At 40.6% G+C, this 18,438-nt stretch overlaps 1 pseudogene; it reads left to right on the forward strand.

Moving 5' to 3' along the window:
- The first annotated feature begins 16,554 nt into the window (after window positions 1-16,554).
- Window positions 16,555-18,151, forward strand: LOC102272419 (malate dehydrogenase, cytoplasmic pseudogene; annotated as a pseudogene).
- Window positions 18,152-18,438: the final 287 nt, after the last annotated feature.

Raw genomic sequence — 18,438 nt, forward strand, 5'->3', positions numbered from 1 at the left:
TTGGCAAAGTGAAGACAGTTTCTCAAAGCAATTAACCCTATGTGATATTCAAAATGGCTGCCACGATAGTCATGACTGATTCAGCCGGGGCTGAAGAAGGGGGAACTTTAAACTTTGTGAATAATGAAAGCAGCTGGCCCTTTTGGCTAGCAGTTCAATTCAATTTTGTAAGGAAAAGACAGGAATCAGAAAGGCACTACATTCTCAGGCAGAAACACCAAAAAGAATGACCCATGTTATTGAAGGGGTGACTCTATCAGCCCATAAGACAGACACAACATTTGCAGAGAAGGAAGAAAGATAACATTTGAAAAGAATTACCCAGTGATGTATGCTTTAAACTACTCTTGAATGATAGCAGGAAATTCGCCTCTGATAACAAGAATATTGCGCTTTTTGCTCCATTGAACTTAGTTGCACTCACTGCCCCTCCCTCAACATACATATTATCTTGGGTCTGACTCCATGAAGGCACTATTACAGTTCCATAAATGTTGTTTATCTTTATCTATTTCTTCCATTAAATTGTAAGCGACTGTTTAAAATAAGGATGACTAAGAAAGATCCTGATAGGAAGTGAGTGGTTCTGTTCTGAACATGTCAAGTTTGGGATGCCCGTGAGGTAGCAGCCTGTCTTACCAAAGGAATACGTATCTGCCAATTAACCCCTAATGAAAATTTTATTACTGGATTTTAAAGCTAATTATGTCATTCTGCAACAATAAATTTCACTCTAACTTGCTGCTTTCAAAGAAAGAGATCCTGTGTCAAGTCATCGTACAAAGTAGACATTCGCTTAATGACTCCAAAATTGACTTTTGTGAACAGAATGCTATTTTTACTTGATTATACCCTCTAAAAGAAATATGTATTTCCAGCGTGGCAGTGTTCATGCTGATAAATGGAGCCCCACCACTTGTCAAGAAGTGCTGGGCCAAGTTTGGATTCATTCAAACAGGTTTCTGAGAATGGAAAAGGAAATTGGGAGGCAGGGAAGGCTGACTCAGCGGGAGACTCTTTGTTAAAGTAAACACGTGCTGCACACATACTGAGCCACGTGGCTGCTTTTCAAAAAGCAAAGTACAGGGAGAAATTTCAGCTGTTTCCTGCAAACATGCTCACTTACACTTCCCTGAAAGAGAGGTTTTTATTACCTGCAAGAACTGAGGAGCTTGTTTATTGGGAAGAAAGGGACAAAATGGGGGGCTGGGTCGGGGACCCCTGGAGAGTCATCCCAGAAGCAGGCTGGGCAGGACAAAATACCCGCGGCTGAGGGCTCCTTCCACGGGAACAAGTGGCTACACAAGGGCTTCTTCCCTCCAGAAGTGCACAGTCACATTTTTTCCTCTTACAAAATCTGCTAAATCAGTTGGCAGCAGAATCTGGGTGTGGTTGGGCTGGGATGTCAGTGTCCATGGTTGACACCCACTCAAGTTCTCTAAGTATATTTAAAATGCAGACAGCTTAATCCAGGGCTCTTAGGATCACCAGGACTCAGACTGTTGTCCAGGCCCTTGGCTGTTGACCGCATCACCGAGTTCATGGACTTCTGTTTATTTATTCAGTAGATATTTACCAAGAACCTACTAACCGCTGAGCAGTGTTCAAGGCACTAAAAAGACAGCAATAGAGGAAAATACAGATTAATGTTTCTATTCTAAAGGAATTTACCTTTTACTGGGGGGAGATAAAAGGTAAGCAAATAAGATTTCCAGATGGTGATAAGGACTAAGAAGAAACTAAACTAGGGTAATGTGAGACGTGACCTTGACATTCAGTAGAAGGAAATCCTCTCCAAGGTGCTGGGTTGGCACCATTGGGGCATGACCCTTCAGAGCCCCTGTGAGGATCGCAGACTATTCAAAATCCAAGTCTATGCAGAAGATGGCACAGTCATCCCTCTTGGGCAACAGCTCTGAAGGCTCCTGCCTGGTCCTTACTTTGGCTACAAAAGGCTCTTTATGATCTAGAAGCAGGAATGTTGTCAATAACTCTGATATGCTCTGAAATTATGGGCCTCTTTCAGCAAATGCTCTCGACTGAAATACCTGCTCCCTCCAAGCATGCTCTGACTTATGACCTCTTTGATTATTTTTCTTGACTGCCTTAATATCGGTGGTATTAGTTTTCATTTAACCTTGAGCCTTGCCTGTTTTTTCTACCACCTTACCTACACTCTCTTGCTTGCTTTCTGCAACAAGCAAGCTTGCCAATCCTCTCTAGGGCTTAACTCCAGTTGTAACTTGGATGAAACATGCTGCTGACATGCCCCACAATGATGACATCCTGGCAGGATCTGGTCTTTGCTTTCCCTGTGCCAATGTCAGGACTTTTGCCAACTGGCTTATACTTATAAATGCTCCAGCAATGCCTTTTAAATCTATACTATCTAGAATATTTTGCCAACTTAAGATTAAGATGTTACGATCTGAACACTTGGTAGTAAAAGGTCTTGAATGAGGTATCAAATGTCTAAGATTGCTAGTTGGCAGAGAATAACTCTACCCATCAGTACCAAAAATGTCAACTGCTTGTATATCCCTGGACACAAGAATTCAAAGTAAGTCACAGGAGAGTTTGACTTTGTAAGCAGTAGCATTTACTGGAACTGTAATATCAAATCTGTGCCAAAATGGCTCCAGAGAAGGACAAAAGGTTCACGTTAAACTGAAGTTCCTTAGGAACAGGAACTAAGAGCCGCATGAAAAAGACTGACTGCCTTAAGGAGAATGAAATGGAGGTAAAGATGGAGAGATGCAGAGAACAGACATGGTGCTGACTGAAAAAAAAAAAAAAGAAGAGAAAAGAGCTTGTCTGAAAATTTTCAGCATGTATGTGGCATGGTGGTACTACCTGCAGTTGGAGTATGGAGACTCCGACACAGTCTTCAAATAAACACCCTACTCAGCTGGCCCATCGGAAAATCTCCTTAGCTCTTTAGGTGAATGACTTTGTAAGCAGAATCTACAGAGCTATTTTAAGGCACCTCAAACTCTTTAATATAGCAACCTGCTGCTACTGCTGAGTCGCTTCAGTCGTGTACAACTCTGTGCGACCCCATGGACTGCAGCCTACCAGGTTCCTCCATCCATGGGATTTTCCAGGCAAGAGTACTGGAGTGGGTTGCCATTGCCTTCTCCATAGCAACCTAATCCCCTGTCTAGTAAGTCTTGGGTAGGAATTCTTATTGCTACCTTGCTTCCTCTACCTGAGGTATACTTCTCAGATTGTTGACATTTTTGGTCCTGATGGGGAGAGTTTTTCTCTGCCAACCAGCAGGCCTAGAGTTTAGATATCTTATTCAGGACGCTTTACTACCAAGTGGTCAAAGTATAGCATCGTAACATCACACTCTCAGAAAGAATCTTATTGGCCCTACTGAGCTTTAGGTTGCTTTAATCTAGGCTATCTGTCTAGTCAGCTATGCTAAGCCTTTGGGGTTGAGGACCTGAAGATTCTGTGCTATAAACATGGTAGCCATGGGTGTGACCAGGGGGAAGATTTCCTTTAGATGGAGGGCTGGGTGAGGGAAGCAATGATTAGTAGACACGACCAGCAAAGCTATAAAACCCAGTCACCACCCATAACCACCAGTGAGGCCACACTTTCTTGGCCAACACCCATGAAGAATCAGGTGCTTCCAACTTATATGAATGCTTGAATTGTCCAGTGTTGGTGTAGAATGTAGTACTAAATTTGTGCCCTTTCCAAAAGCAAACCAGATTGGAGACATACTAAGGATAGAGATCTTGTAAATTGTAATCTAATACAATTTCTCTAACTAAACAAAAACTCTGAGGTAATGGTGAATAAGACTGTGAATAAAATATAGTTTAGAAGGAGCTAGAAAATGGAGGCAGGCTTCCTCACACTTGCATATGCTGATCGTCTCCCTAGAACGCCTTTCCTTCCACCGTCTTCTTGGCAAAGTCTTATTCGTTCTTCGAGACCTAGATTAACCATCCCTGCTGGTCATCTTTTTCATATGTGGTCCACTTTTCTCTTTCAGATCAAAGGCAATCTCTTCTTTGATCGACACTGCAACACAAACCTGGTTTCATCCTCCACTGCAGCAGTTCTCACACTAACTTCTACGTGCTGCTTCACGACACTGCGTCTGAAATGAGACTTTCAAGTCCCTCCAGGGCTGAAATAGTGTCTTATTCGACTGCATATTCCTGGCATCTACCTCAGTGTCTGATACAGAGCTGGTGTTCAAGAAACGTGACTGAATGAGAGAGAGTAAAAAAAAAGTATGTTATTCATTTGGCACAAGCGTAGTCTAAGGAATCTTCTAGATAACTGAAGTTTATACCTTCAGTAATCAAAACTTTTAAAATGTTTTATGAAGGCAGAAATCTTTAGCAATTGTCTTACAGATTTTTCTGCCTCATTAAAGAAATGAAATTATAATGAATACTCTATAAGCTATTCAAATTCCTTTTTTTTGAATCTATCATATTTTTCTCTAACATGGTCTCAAGAAAGCTTAACTCAGGCTCCACATCCTCCAGGAACCCTATCCCATCAGACATCACTAGATACCATCTTATATTCACAGAACCCCATCTGTATACTGCTTACACTGTTATGGAAATTATCTGTTCACATGGTTTCACTACATCATATGGTCACACACATCCTATGTCTCTGTTAGACGGTGGGCAGCTCTGGACAGGAGACCATAACATTCATCTTTTCATTGCCAAGGCCAACCAGAGCATAATAGGTCTAAACAAATGCTGACCTTAAGTGAATAGATGTTATTATTGTAAAGATATTATTATGCCCAATTTTTCTGTTTTAATAATGTTAAATTTTTTATATTGTTTCTTTTTTCCTTCCCAATTATTTCATGTGACTTTATCAGATTAACTGTCTCAAGAAAGCTGCCCCTGTCCCTTGTACCAATTCAATGACTTACAAACTTTTTGGATCACATATCTTGATTAGTAGAAAGTATTTGAACCCACATCTCTATCAAATAAGGGAGAACAAATTTGCATATAAATTTATACACATTTTAAAATAAATTGCATACATGTATTATAGTACTGATATTTTGTGGATGTACACTCATAACCAGAAGCAGAAAAAAATAATTGAAAGGAAAGGTTAGATAGCAATGAAACCAATATTTTAAAACCAATGTGGTATTTTATTGTGTTTATTAACAATATAGAGTATTTTGCTCCCAGTTAGTGAAATTATCTTTTTTTCAATCTTGGTATAATATTTAGTGATATAATATTTTGATGGCTTGGGTTCTAAGTTCAACTGAATCAGTGCTAAGTATTAACAGCTATCACAGATGAAAAAGACACTTCAAAAATGTTGACACAAATGGATTAAGTATATATCATTATCCTTAGTTTTAAAACACGAAATTCATGTTCACTCCCAGACACCAATTATGCCAAAGTTTTGAAATTCAGATAGGCAATTCAGTTCATCTTGATGTCACCTTGATGTAGGTGGTAATGGTTTAGTCGCTAAGTCATGTCCGACTCTTGCAACCCCATGGGCTGTAGCCTGCCAGCCTCCTCTGTTCATGGGCATTCTCTAGGCAAGAATACAGGAGAGGGTTGCCCGTTCCTTCTCCAGGGGATCTTCCCGACCTAGGAATCAAACCCAGGTCTCCTGCATTGCAGAGAGATTCTTTACCAACTGAGCTATGAGGGAAGCCCATAGGTACTGGGTTTAAAAAAAAAAGAAAAAAAGGCTAACCAAAAGGATTCAAATTTTTCATTTAGAAGATGATACTGTGCGAAATTCTATTTGGAAAGTTGTAAGTAAGGAATTTTACAGATGGCACACCTGTATCACTTTCAGCTATAATACCATATATTAATATAAACATTTCCAAACATCTGTTTTCAAATAGTTTCCACAATACAAAGTTTCCCCCAAATTGTTTATTTTCTATTCACTGTAAAAATGTGCCCTTTATTTTGATGATATGTAAAGGATAAGTGCACTCTGCAGACAGCCTTTTGTCATCAGTGAAAAGGTCAACACATTTTCAGCACTTATCTTTTTGTAAATGAAATACTTAATTTGTTTTTAAATTCAGCAACTCCTTAAGCACTTTTCAGTGGAATAATCAGTGAATTTCTCTGGCAGCAAATATTAACATTGTTATTCCCTATCTTATTACAAAGTCATATAAATATTTGATGTCATTTTGGAGTTGTGTTCTTGTGAAATTAGAAACATCATTGTTGATGCACTCCTGACTTCAGAGTCACTGATGAAAAACCTGGCTAATCAATGATGCAGTTAAGATCTCACGTATGAAAACATTCACAATTTTTAAATTCCATCAAAGCAATATACTTCCCATAAAACAATTTTAAAAAAATCAACAAGGATTCTCTTACTGCTGAGAGTTTATCTTCAATATACTCTTCCTTCAGAGGCACAAAATTATGATCAATCATGAGCTTTCTTTTTGAAATGCAATCTAGCAAGTATATTTTGAGACATGGTAGAAATGCTGATAGACTCACTCAGTTCTAACCCTGCCTAAATTCTGATGTTTGTTCTATTATCTGTTTCTCAAAGTCTTTAGAAAACTTTCTGTGTATCTTCTAACACTGCTGACAACGGACTACATATTAGTTTGTCTTATGTGGAAGGAAAACAGTTTTCCAAGGGGTCTTTTATTAGCAAGGAAACTTTTGAACATTTGTCATTAACGTCAGTGAAATTTCATTAAATGCCAGATTGAGTAACTCTTGACTTTGAAAATTTCTGAAAAACTTGTAAAAGATTGTCCTTATTTTTTTTTAATGCCTTGTTAATCACGAACACATCTCAAGGCACAATACATGCAGATAACTATCTTCATTAACAAGAATACCAAAAAATCCACATTTCAAATGTTTTCATCATAACTTTGATTCCAGGGGGAGATGGCTTTTTGTTAGATCTGATTAGATCTTGTTTAACAATTTGCAGAAAAAGCTTATTCACAAAGAGCAGTGTCACAGCTAAAATTTTCTTTTGTGTCCAATTGTGCTTGCATTTTAAATTTTATTTGCTCTCACTTTGTGGGACTCTTTTAAGCGAGTTGTCCATTTCATGAACGTCAGTTAAAACTTAAGGCATGTCCCATAACTTGCAATGCCTCACAGTGAAGGATTGGAAGGAGCTTCCCTTTGTTCTGGGAGATGTAATTTCCACTTTCATTTCCATGTGATGCCATGTCAAATACTAATACCATACATCCATGGGCTACCCATTGACAGTCCATTGTCAATCCTTTTTATTAAATGTTAGTAAGGACTAGATTCTTTTTTTAAAACCATTTCTAAATAAGTAGAAGTTTTAATATTTTCTTCCCAATCTACTACTATTACTACTGCTGGATGGTCTTGTCGTACTTTGGAGAACCTTCTAATGTTTGGTCGAAAGAGAAAACGTGTCCATCCTTTAAGAGATTTCCATCCATTGAAGTCTTAAGACTTGCATGATCTTCAGCACCAGAACATACCACTTATTGTTTGGTGTTATTTTCATGTTAAGTATATTTGTCTTACTGCCTCAATTAAATTATAAGCAAATTGAAGGCATGGCATACTACTTACTAGTTTCTTTTTTTCCCTCATATTACCTAGGACAATACGTTCTCTAAAAGATATAAAAGGCATATCTTTTCTCATGCGGAACTGTTTGCAAATTCTCATATGTTATTGTCTTTTTTGTCCTGGATTGCAGTTTCTATAAGGGAACCTATTCTGTGGATTCCTCACATCTGCCACATAACTTACAAGAACTTCAAATAAATATTTATTGATATAAAACCAGATAACCAAACAGATTTGGGCAGTAATCTCATTTTACACAGAAACAAAGTCAGTAAACTGTTGAGCAGGGCTTTAATGGAATGCTGAAGAGTACAAACTAACTTTGCTGCTGCTGCTAAGTCGCTTCAGTCGTGTCCGACTCTGTGTGGCCCCATAGACAGCAGTCCACCAGGCTCCGCCGTCCCTGGGATTCTCCAGGCAAGGACACTGGAGTGGGTTGCCATTTCCTTCTCCGATTCATGAAAGTGAAAAGTGAAAGTGAAGCCGCTCAGTTGTGTCCGACTCTGAGTGACCCCATAGACTGCAGCCTACCAGGCTCTTCCGTCCATGGGATTTTCCAGGCAAGAGTACCGGAGTGGAGTGCCATTGCCTTCTCTGACAAACTAACTTTAAACAGTACTAATTACCTGCACCATTCCCATGAACATTTCATTCAATTAACAGATGTATTATAAGAGAAAAACATGCACATCTTCCCACAAAGGGTACATATGCTTTCAAGCAATAGTATTAAAGTAATAATTTAATGATAAAAGACAAATTCTATGAGGAAATATTCATTTATTCTTTCATTCAATCAAGTAATGTTTATAGTGTGTTTTCCATGTGCTAAATATTAATTATAAATGTAGCATAATAAAACAGAAAGCAGAGGACATAAAGTAAAAACCTGATAAAGTAAATACGTTGTATAATCATCATGTGATAATCCATATTGAATAGAGACTTAACAAAGCTGTTACACACTCACAGGAAGCTATTCACTTCTGTTTGTAAACTCACTGTGCTTGTAAATTCTCTGTTCAGTGTTGGCCTGCTTACCTCTCTGGACTATATGCTCCACTGGGGCCCAGAGCAGGTCTGAACTAATACTACTCTGCTCCTAATGTGTATCACAATGCTGGCATAGAATGAAGTATTCAATAAGAATATGTTGACTAATAATATAAATGGATGTATGGGGTGAAAACCACAGCAAGAGTTGCATATATTTAAAAATCCGAAAATAGAGATTAGGTTGTACACCTTAACCTTATACAGTGCTCTATGTATGTAAGTTACATCTCAAAAACTGAAAGAATAAACGTAGAGGGAATGATAAAACTGAAGATTAAGCTGTCTTTATTGAAGATATTTGAGAAAAATAAATTATTCAAGCAAATAAGTCTTTATGAATAAATGATTTTTTAAAAGAATAATTTAAAGATAACTTTCTGTTGTATTTTGGTAGGGGCTGATGCATTTGAGAATTCAGTGATTTGCTCAATATGGAGCTCCATACCAAGGTCACAGGTGTGAAGCCTTGTAACGAGGCCACAGATTCAGGGCCCTGCACCAGGGTCGTCTTCAGGACTGAGCCCCAGAGCGACCATCACCATGAGTCTCCCTGATCTAAACTTGCCAGCTCTCTCACCCCATATGAGGGTGGGTAAAAATACCCACCCTAACCAATCTCCTAATGCCACCCTCCCAGCAGGAATTTTATGTATCTTGAGGCTATAAAAATTGGCTTCTAACCCATGAAAAGCATCGCCTCTCCCTGGTCTGTCAGGAGGTGTCAGTCCGCTGTGCTCTCCGTGTCCACATTATCTCTGTTCTTTGTTCTTAGCAAATTTACTCCTTCCTGAAATACTCTGTGTCTAGAAATTCTTTACCAACCCATGCTCAGTAAAACACTCAACATATATTACTGAATTCAAAGAGCCGGACCCTGTGCTGGGTGCTGAGATGCAGGAGAGAATAAGATAAACTTGGTCTCCGTCCACACGGCATTTAAAGAAAACCCGAAGGTACTGAAAGGCTCAAAGATTATTTTCCTAACATGTAATATAAAACAAAAGTCTTATAACTACAAATAACTGCACAACTGACAACATAAGCAAATACCTAACAGGTCTTTAACTATACTTTGGCAAGTATAACTCCTGGTCCCACGTGATGTTCTGTGGCCTCCAATATAATCCATGCTGTGGCACACTCCAGGTCATCATTCATACCCTTGTGCATGCATGCGTGCTCAGTCACTTCAGTCGTGTCCAACTCTTTGAGACGCTATGGACTGTAGCCCGCCAGGCTCCTCTGTCCATGGGATTCTTCAGGCAAGAATACTGGAGTGGGTTGCCAGGCCCTCCTCCAGGGGATCTTCTCGATCCAAGGATCTAATCCGCATTTCTTGAGTCTCCTGCACTGGGAGGTGGGTTCTTTACCTCCAGCGTCCCCTGGGAAGCCCTCATACCCTTGTATCTTGCTGGAACTCATTTCCACCAAGGCTCATCTTTTACTTGCCTAAATCTACTCACCCTTTACGTTTCTCAACACAGCTCCCCATCCAACATCTGACACCACTTAGATGATCACATGCTGTGTGTGAATGCCTCATCACTGTATTTGCCATACTGAAATGGTGATTTACTTGTCTGTCTCTTTTCCAGACTCTGAAGTTCCTCTAGGACAGAGGCTAATTTTCACTAACTCTGCATTCTTTTTTTAAAATAATTTATTTCTATTTGGGGCTGTGCCGGGTCTTCGTTGCTGCAGAGGCTTTTCTCTAGTTGCAGCGTGCAGGCTTCTCATTGCAGTGGCTCCTCCTGTTGCAGAGCAGGGCTCTAGGCTTCAGCAGTTGCAGCCCGTGGGCTCAGTAGTTGCAACTCCCGGGACCTAGAGCGCAGGGTCAATAGTTGTGGCGCACGGGCTTAGCGGCTCTGCAGCATGTGGGAGCGCCCTGGACCAGGTACTGAACCCATATCTCCTGCATTGGCAGGCAGATTCTTTACCATTGAGCCACTGGGGAAGCTCTTGATTTTGTATCCTTAATGCCTACTACTATACAACAGGTGATCAATAAATGTTTGTTAACTTGAACTGAAACCCCTGTGTTTTCTATTTAGAAATCTACATCTGCCTAATGTAAGAGTGAAGACTTCATGTGACAGCCTTTATTTCCAAATATCTTTAAAAAGCATCTATCAATACCGTCTATGAGATGTCAGGAAAGACCATACTGAAAGTATTCACAAACTTGGTTACACTCTCTTTTTTCTCATCCACACCTTAGGTGGACATGAGAATCTGAGCCAGAGAAGGGCATTATGTCCACCATCCTGATCACATAAGGCCCACACCTTCTTAACACTTCAAATACCAAACGATAGCCTAAGTCAGACAAGCCTAGGGTCTAAAACGCTACTCAAGTGCTAGAGGGAAACATTCTCTGGTACCAGAACTCTTCCTGGGGTAGTAAATGAGCTTTCTCAGAGACAGAAGGAAACAAAAAGAGATATGAACATATGAAAGTATCTACCATCTGTGAATATTATCTCTGATTTTGCACCTCAAATACACAGGAAGTTCCCCTCATTGATTAATTATCTCTGTGTTATCCATTGCCACAATTGTGCTTCATAATAAACCACTCCAAATTCAGGGCTTTAAAGTGACAAGCATTTATTTTGTTCACTACAAGTTGACGGTTTTGAATGAGTTTAGCTGGGTGGTTCTTCTGATCTCAGGTGGATTTCCCCACAGATAGGGGGCCCGGCTGGTAGCCGGCTGGTCTAGGGCGGCCCGAGCTGGGAGGTCTGGACTATCTGGCTCTCTTCTACACGTCGCTCACGTCCTTCCTGCAGACTAGCCTAGGCATGTTTGCAAAACACGGCCGAGGGGAATGGTGAGCAGGCCCGATTATGCAAGAGGGAAATAAAAGAGCATTTGTGCTTTCCAAGTCTCTGCTTGTATCAGGGAGGCTAACATCCTATTGCTCAAAGCAAGTCACATGCCCAAGTCTAGAGTCAAAGTGGGAGGAAACGTTCAAGTCATAGGGCAAACACAATGGACTTATGGAGGCCATTAGGTGGGGTCATTAACACAACTAATTGATGGACACCTGGATTCCTGAACCTACCATGACACTAAACTTCAAAAACCCATTCAAGAGAAACGGACATTTCCACATAATGAATTCTGGATACTTCAGAAAGTAGAGTTCTCTAAGAAATATACTGTGTGTTTAAAAGTTTTGAAGTTTTATTTGGAATTTGGCACAGTTTCACAAATCTACAGATTTTTTAAAGATATATGTATTCTCCGTCTGAGGTACACTCCTCATATATAAGGGTAAAAGAAAGCTATGCAAAAACAGCAATGGTAAACTGAAAGTAATTTTGTCAAATCCAGCAAAGTAAAACTGATAAGACAGGTAATACAGAGCATCCAACAAGAAAGAATGTAACAGAAAAAAAATTTAACCTACGAACTGTGCATGTACAAGTATACACATGCATCCCCACAAATACATGAAAAAGTTTAGGCAAATATTTGGGATGCATACTAAAACAAACAACCCAAGACCAAAACAAACACAAATCTGGAAAATTGAATCTTGCTGTATTTGAAGAAAATAATTGCATTGGCTGTGTTTTTTTTCAGATAGCAAGAAGCCACATGTTGGTAACATCTTTTGATACAAGGGGATATATGTAAAAACAGTCTGTCAATAGTCCCACAGGTCAGGTTTTCTGAGAAACTGGAATGCCACTCGGGATGCACAGGTGCTGTGTCTCTGCAACTGCAGTATTGCAACGGGGGTCCTGTTCATCTACGACTGCTCAGCCCCAAGTACCTGCGGCTCTTCACTCCAGCTGTCTTCCATACTCATGGCTAAGCCTACCTTTGCTCCTACAGTGACTGTTTCATTCCTTCAGGAAACTAGAAACTTTTATTTCACAGCCATTTTCATCTAATTGCTTTTACTTCTACTTCATGGCCTCTGGTTACTGCTTCTCTCTGTGAAGTTTCTTTGTTTCCACGCCATTCTATCATTCACCTCTCTCTCTCTCAGTGTCTGGTACAATCATCTTCCAGAAGACTGTGGCAAAACCTTAGTCCAGACCATGTCTTAAACTACAGTCTAATTTAAATATGAATGTCTTTGGGTTAAGAACCCATCACTGCTCTGCTCAGTTGTTGTCAAGTGTTTGTATTACTGGGGAAAAAAAAAAAAAGAATCCCCCAGTTGGGGGTATAAGTATTACAAGCACACTGAGGCTTCTCAGAGTGGGGTAGTCTCATTGTCAAGCTGCTCTTAATTGACAGTTTAATATAAAGTGAAAGTGAAAGTGAAGTCGCTCAGTCGTGCCCGACTCTTTGTGACCCCATGGACAGTAGCCTGCACTAAGCTCCTCCGTCTATGGGATTTTCAAGGCAAGAGTACTGGAGTGGGTTGCCATTTCCTTCTCCAAGTTTAATATAAAAACCACTACAAACAAGAAAAGGCTGATACAAGAATGCAAGGACAATTCACTATGAGAAAACCTGTTTATACAATCCCAGTGTGTGTTTTCTCAACTCAGGAGACACTGACAGGAGTCTTACAATGTATCCCAGTTCTGACGCTAGCTACCTAGAGACAGATCATCAGATCCCATAGGTTAAGGGCTCAGTCCTTCAAAACTGCCTCACTGACCACTTCAGAAGCCAGTCCCCAGCTTAGTTTGTACCAGTGCTGTGGGCTATAGACGGGAAGTTCCCATGACCCCCTTCATGAGTTTAAGGAATTTGCTAGAGTGGCTCACAGAATTCAGAGGAATGCTTTCTTATTAGATTGCTGGTTTGCTATAAAAGGATGTAACTCAGGAACAGTAAGAAAGGATGTGTAGGGCAAGAGTTGGGGAAAAGTGCAGAGTTTCCATGCTCTCTCCAAGCACACGACTCTCCCCACAAGTCACATCATTAACATAAACTCAGGAGTAGTAGAAGGGGAGTTCTTATGAATATCAAGGAACTTTTCTCATCTTATTACATAGGAAATTCCAAGGGTATTAGGAGCCGTGTGCCAGAAACAACTGAAGACCAAATACATATTTCTTACTATAAATCACAATAATATAATAATACATCCATGGGCAAAGGGGAAAAATGGAAAGATATATTGAAAAAAAGAGCTGAATCATTTGAAAAGACCCTGATGCTGGGAAAGATTGAAGGCAGGAGGAGAAGGGGATGACAGAGGATGAGATGATTGGATGGCATCACCGACTCAATGGACATGAGTTTGAGTAAACTCCGGGAGTTGGTGGTGGACAGGGAGGCCTGGTGTGCTGCAGTCCATGGGGTTGCAAAGAGTCAGACACAAGTGAGCGACTGAACTGAACTGATATTGAAGAAAGCAGTTGATGTACTCAGATAGAGTTGACATTATTTCACATAGCTTTCTAGTAAGGTTCTTAATCTGGTGGGTCTAAATAAAGAAAACTGTAACATTTTGCTTGGGAAACACAGATGTAAACATTCTTTAATGAAAACACAGAAGTGATGGTGAGATTAAAGTGGAGTTACAGGTACCCAGGAAGACCTGAGTGGAGCCGTGGTCCCTGAGCACTGTATATACAGTGGGGCTTAGGATGGAGGAGGAAACGGCAACCCACTCCAGTGTCCTTGCCTGGGAAATCCCATGGGCAGAGGAGCCTGGCGGGCTACAGTGCACAGGGTCGCAAGAGAGTTGGGACACGACTGAGTGGTTAAACAGCAACAAGGATGGAAGAAGATAATGTAATGAAGAGATACATCACTGTGCCCCCTAAATAAAAAAAAACTTGTATGAAGAGAGAGTAAAGAGAGAAGGAATCACTGTGCTGGTGGAGAGAGGTGAGAAATTCTTGGCTGTATGTTGACTAAAGTTGTTTTGAAAGCAAGGAATTTCTAGAGACTTTAAGCTGTTGGCACAGCTGCATGCAAATCCCCTTTGTCTCCCTCTAACTGTAAACGAAAAATGTTACACACGAAGAATCACTTTTGTGGGTGAGATTTTTTTTTTAAGGGTTGGGATGTTGAGAAGGAATCCAAGAAAAAGAGTCTTGAGATTCATGCCTAGCGTGGGGCAGAGAGGACACCAGCCGTGTGGGATGAGAGATCTGTGAAAGTAAACGTTAGTTTGACGCTAACACAGCCTGAAGACACCATCGGACACTGTCTTTGGAGAATTCAGAGAAGCTGTAGGAGGGAGGGAAGGCAATTGGACTTCTCATAGGATGCTGTCTGAGTCGTTAGAGTTGGTTTTCTTTAAATATCAAAAGGTGAACCAGCCTCAACTGACAACTGAGTTAACTAGTACATGTAGTAACTCAGTTCATGATTTTACAAGAAGAAAAAGTGGCATTATGAATCCATGGGAAAGGATGCATATATAAGAGAGAAAAAAAAGCAGCAGCCACCATTCCATACTGATTCAGCTAGGGAAGGATGGAGTCTTATCTGTGTGCTAAGTCACTTTGGTCGTGTCTGACTTTTTGCGACCCCATAGACTGTAGCCTGCCAGGCTACTCATCCATGAAATTCTCCAGGCCAGAATGCTGGAGTGGGTTGCCATGCCCTCCTCCAGGGGATCTTCCCAACCCAGGGATCAAACCCGTGGTTCTTAGGTCTTGTGCATTGGCAGGTGGGTTCTTTACCACTAGCACCACCGGGGAAGCCTTGTCTGAGTTTAACCAGGTATTTGGTCAAGGGATCATCCATTAAAAATTATACACCTACTCTGTGGCAGGCTCTGCCTTAGGCATTGGGAATAAAGCCACGAACAAAGTAGACGAAAACACCTGTTCTCAAAAACTTTCCATTCTGGAGGGTAGAAAAAGACATTTTGAAAGTGAATGGTAAAGCTCTTGGTGGTTTCATAGCTAAGTCGTGTCCAAATCTTTGTGACCTCGTGGACTGTAGCCCTCCAGGCCCCTCTGTCCATGGGATTCTCCAGGCAAGAATACTGGAATGGGGTGCCATTTCCTTCTCCAGTAAAGCTGTTAACAATAGGCTATTTTTGGTATACTGAAAAGTATACTTTGAAAGTAGGGGATATGAATGAAGAGAATTTACATGGTGAGCAAAATGACGTGGAGAAACTACCTCAAGGTAACAATGGAGATGGGCCTTGAAAATTATAGAGTGATTAATTCACAATTTAAAGCAAGGGTCAGCAAACTCATTCTGTAAAGGGACAGATAATAAATATTTTAGGCTGTTATTCAGGCTATACTGCAACTTCTCAACTCTGCTACTATAGCTCAAAAGAACTCACAGACACTACAAAAATGAGTGTCCTTGGTTCTCCTGGGAATAAAACTTTATTTATAAAACAAATGGCAGTCTGCAAGCCATCGTTTACCTATTCCTCCTCTACAGTCAGGTTGGTTGTACTCAAACTTGGCTTCATCTGTTCCTTAATGCATGACCTTGTATAAATTACCCCAATTCTCTAACCTTCATATTTCAAAAGAAGAAAAGAAAATAATGCACCTAAATTGTCATAGTTTCTGGTTCATAATAAACTCTCAAAAGATCTTAGCCATTATTACTATGTGGCTATTTTTATTGTGATAATAAAATAGCTACTGATATTAAACTTTCTCCTTGATGAGTATGTGTGTGTGCATATGTGTATATAGATGCTTGTATAGGTGTACATGTATACATGGAAATGTATGCTTGTGTGAGACTGATCTAACATCCACTTTCTAGATTATGAAAAGATTAAAGAGTGTGCAAATAATATTTCACCAAAAGTGAATATATTGGAGTTTTCATGGCAGAGGGGCTTTGAGTACCAAAATCACTTCACCTTCTGAGATCATCCCACTGGATCTGGAGGACCAAAACCCAACATAGATAGAGCTTCTGGGGCCCCAGAGCATTATTTTAGACAGAATAACTTAAGCTTTGGAATTCAATTGCTGCAAGAGCTACAGTAGAGGAAGACTCAATGGATACTAACGTGAAATTAATCCCAAGTCGATGTGACAACTTTGTAGAGCAAAGAACTTTGAGAGAAGGAAGCAACATGAAGGAGGAGACTCAGAATCCAGCACGGAGTCACCATGAGACTGCTGTTGAATACTCGGTGACACAGGCACATGGTGAGACTTTTCAAAACTAGACAAAAATGGGCCGGGAGGCTGTAACGTGGATGATCCTCAAAGTTCACACAGAACTCGGAGATGTGTGAGTTTTGACCAGCCAGATTCCGGGAGTCATTTGAATACCCACAGTCTATTCTAAATCAGTCCACCAAAAAAAAAGCTTAAAAACAAGGTTTAAGAGAATCTAGTCAAGGCAGGTGTTCAAACTGTCCACAGAGCCCCCAAACCTACCAAGAGTGTTTCTAAGAGTTTCTGTCACAAAACTCTTGAAAGCAGAAGGCCCTTGACTACAAATTTTGAAACAAATCAGAGTCCTTATGACTGGAGCAGCTGGTCAAATCACATAGTCACTACTGTACGGTGTTAGAAATGGATCTGCCTTTGGTAAAGACCAGCCTATAATTTTTCTGCCGTTGGATATTACTCTCATAATGGGTGTCTTGGATGGTGTCCTAATGGAACCGCAAGACTGGGCCCAACCCTCCTGAAAGAGGTCACTGCCGCAGATAAAAAATAAAAGACAGATTGCCTCAAACACCTGGTCGTGGCCATGCTTGTGGGCTCCACATCAAAAAAGGGATGGCATGGAGAGGAAAGATGTATTCAAAGCAAATATGAAAATCTTCAAATGCCAGGGTGCAGCCTTGAGAAACATGCCAAGAAGTCAGTTACCGTTCTCGTGGTAGGAAGTCCAGCCAATACCAATGGCCTGATTGCTCCAAGCCCATCCCCAGGGAGAACTTTGATTGCTTGACTCTTTTGGATCTTACCTGAGCTGATATGCTCTGTTAAACTCGGTGTAAAACTTGGTGTGACTTCTTTTTTTTTGTGGCTGTGCCATGGGGCATTTGGGATCTTAGTTCTCTAACCAGGGAGCAAACCCATGCCCCCTGCAGTGGAAGTGCCAGGCCCTAAACCCCAGACCACCAGGGAAGTCTCCAGTGTGACTTGCAATGGTGTGAAGAATGTCATCATCTGGGGAAACCACTCCTCACCTCAGTATCCAGATGTCAATCACGGCAAAGTGAAAGCGTACAGAAAGGAAGATGGTATTTCCGAAGCTCTGAAAGATGACAGCCGGTTCAAGGGAGGATTCCTCATGGCCGTGCAGCAGCATGGCACTGGGGTCATCAGGCCTGAAACCTACCCAGTGCGGTGTCGGCTGCAAAAGCCATCTGTGACCACCTCAGACACCACTTCAGACACGTCCGGTGTGGAACCCCAAAGGGAGAATTTGTGTCCTTTATGTGTTATCTCTTAAGGCAACTTTTACGTATTTTGGGTGATTTGCTCATTACCTGTTATAATCAAGAACAAGACCTGCAAGGTGGTTGAAAGTCTCCCTATTAACGATTCCTCAGATGAGAGAGGACGGATCTTACTGCAAGGGAACGGGCAAAAAGAAAAGAAACTGCGTTTGCACTGCTTTCCTCTACATGACTAGATCATCATTTTGATGTCACTAAGTGCCCCAAAGCGGAAAACTCTAAAGGTTGTCTTTGACTCTAGTATCAAATAATAATAAGGCTATACTTAAATTGTGAAAACAACACATTTTAAAGATAGTGTGTTTCTTGGTATAAACTGGTAACAATTTATCATCGTGTTGTTAGTGCTGCATCCTAAATAAAATATGTACTCAAAAAAAGGGAATCTAGTCAATTATTAAGTAACTTAGCTAACAGAACAAACTTTCACAGTTTAGCACTCTTTAAAAAAAAAAATAC

Source organism: Bos mutus, chromosome 14 (assembly GCF_027580195.1).
Source record: "Bos mutus isolate GX-2022 chromosome 14, NWIPB_WYAK_1.1, whole genome shotgun sequence".
Classification (NCBI taxonomy): domain Eukaryota; kingdom Metazoa; phylum Chordata; class Mammalia; order Artiodactyla; family Bovidae; genus Bos; species Bos mutus.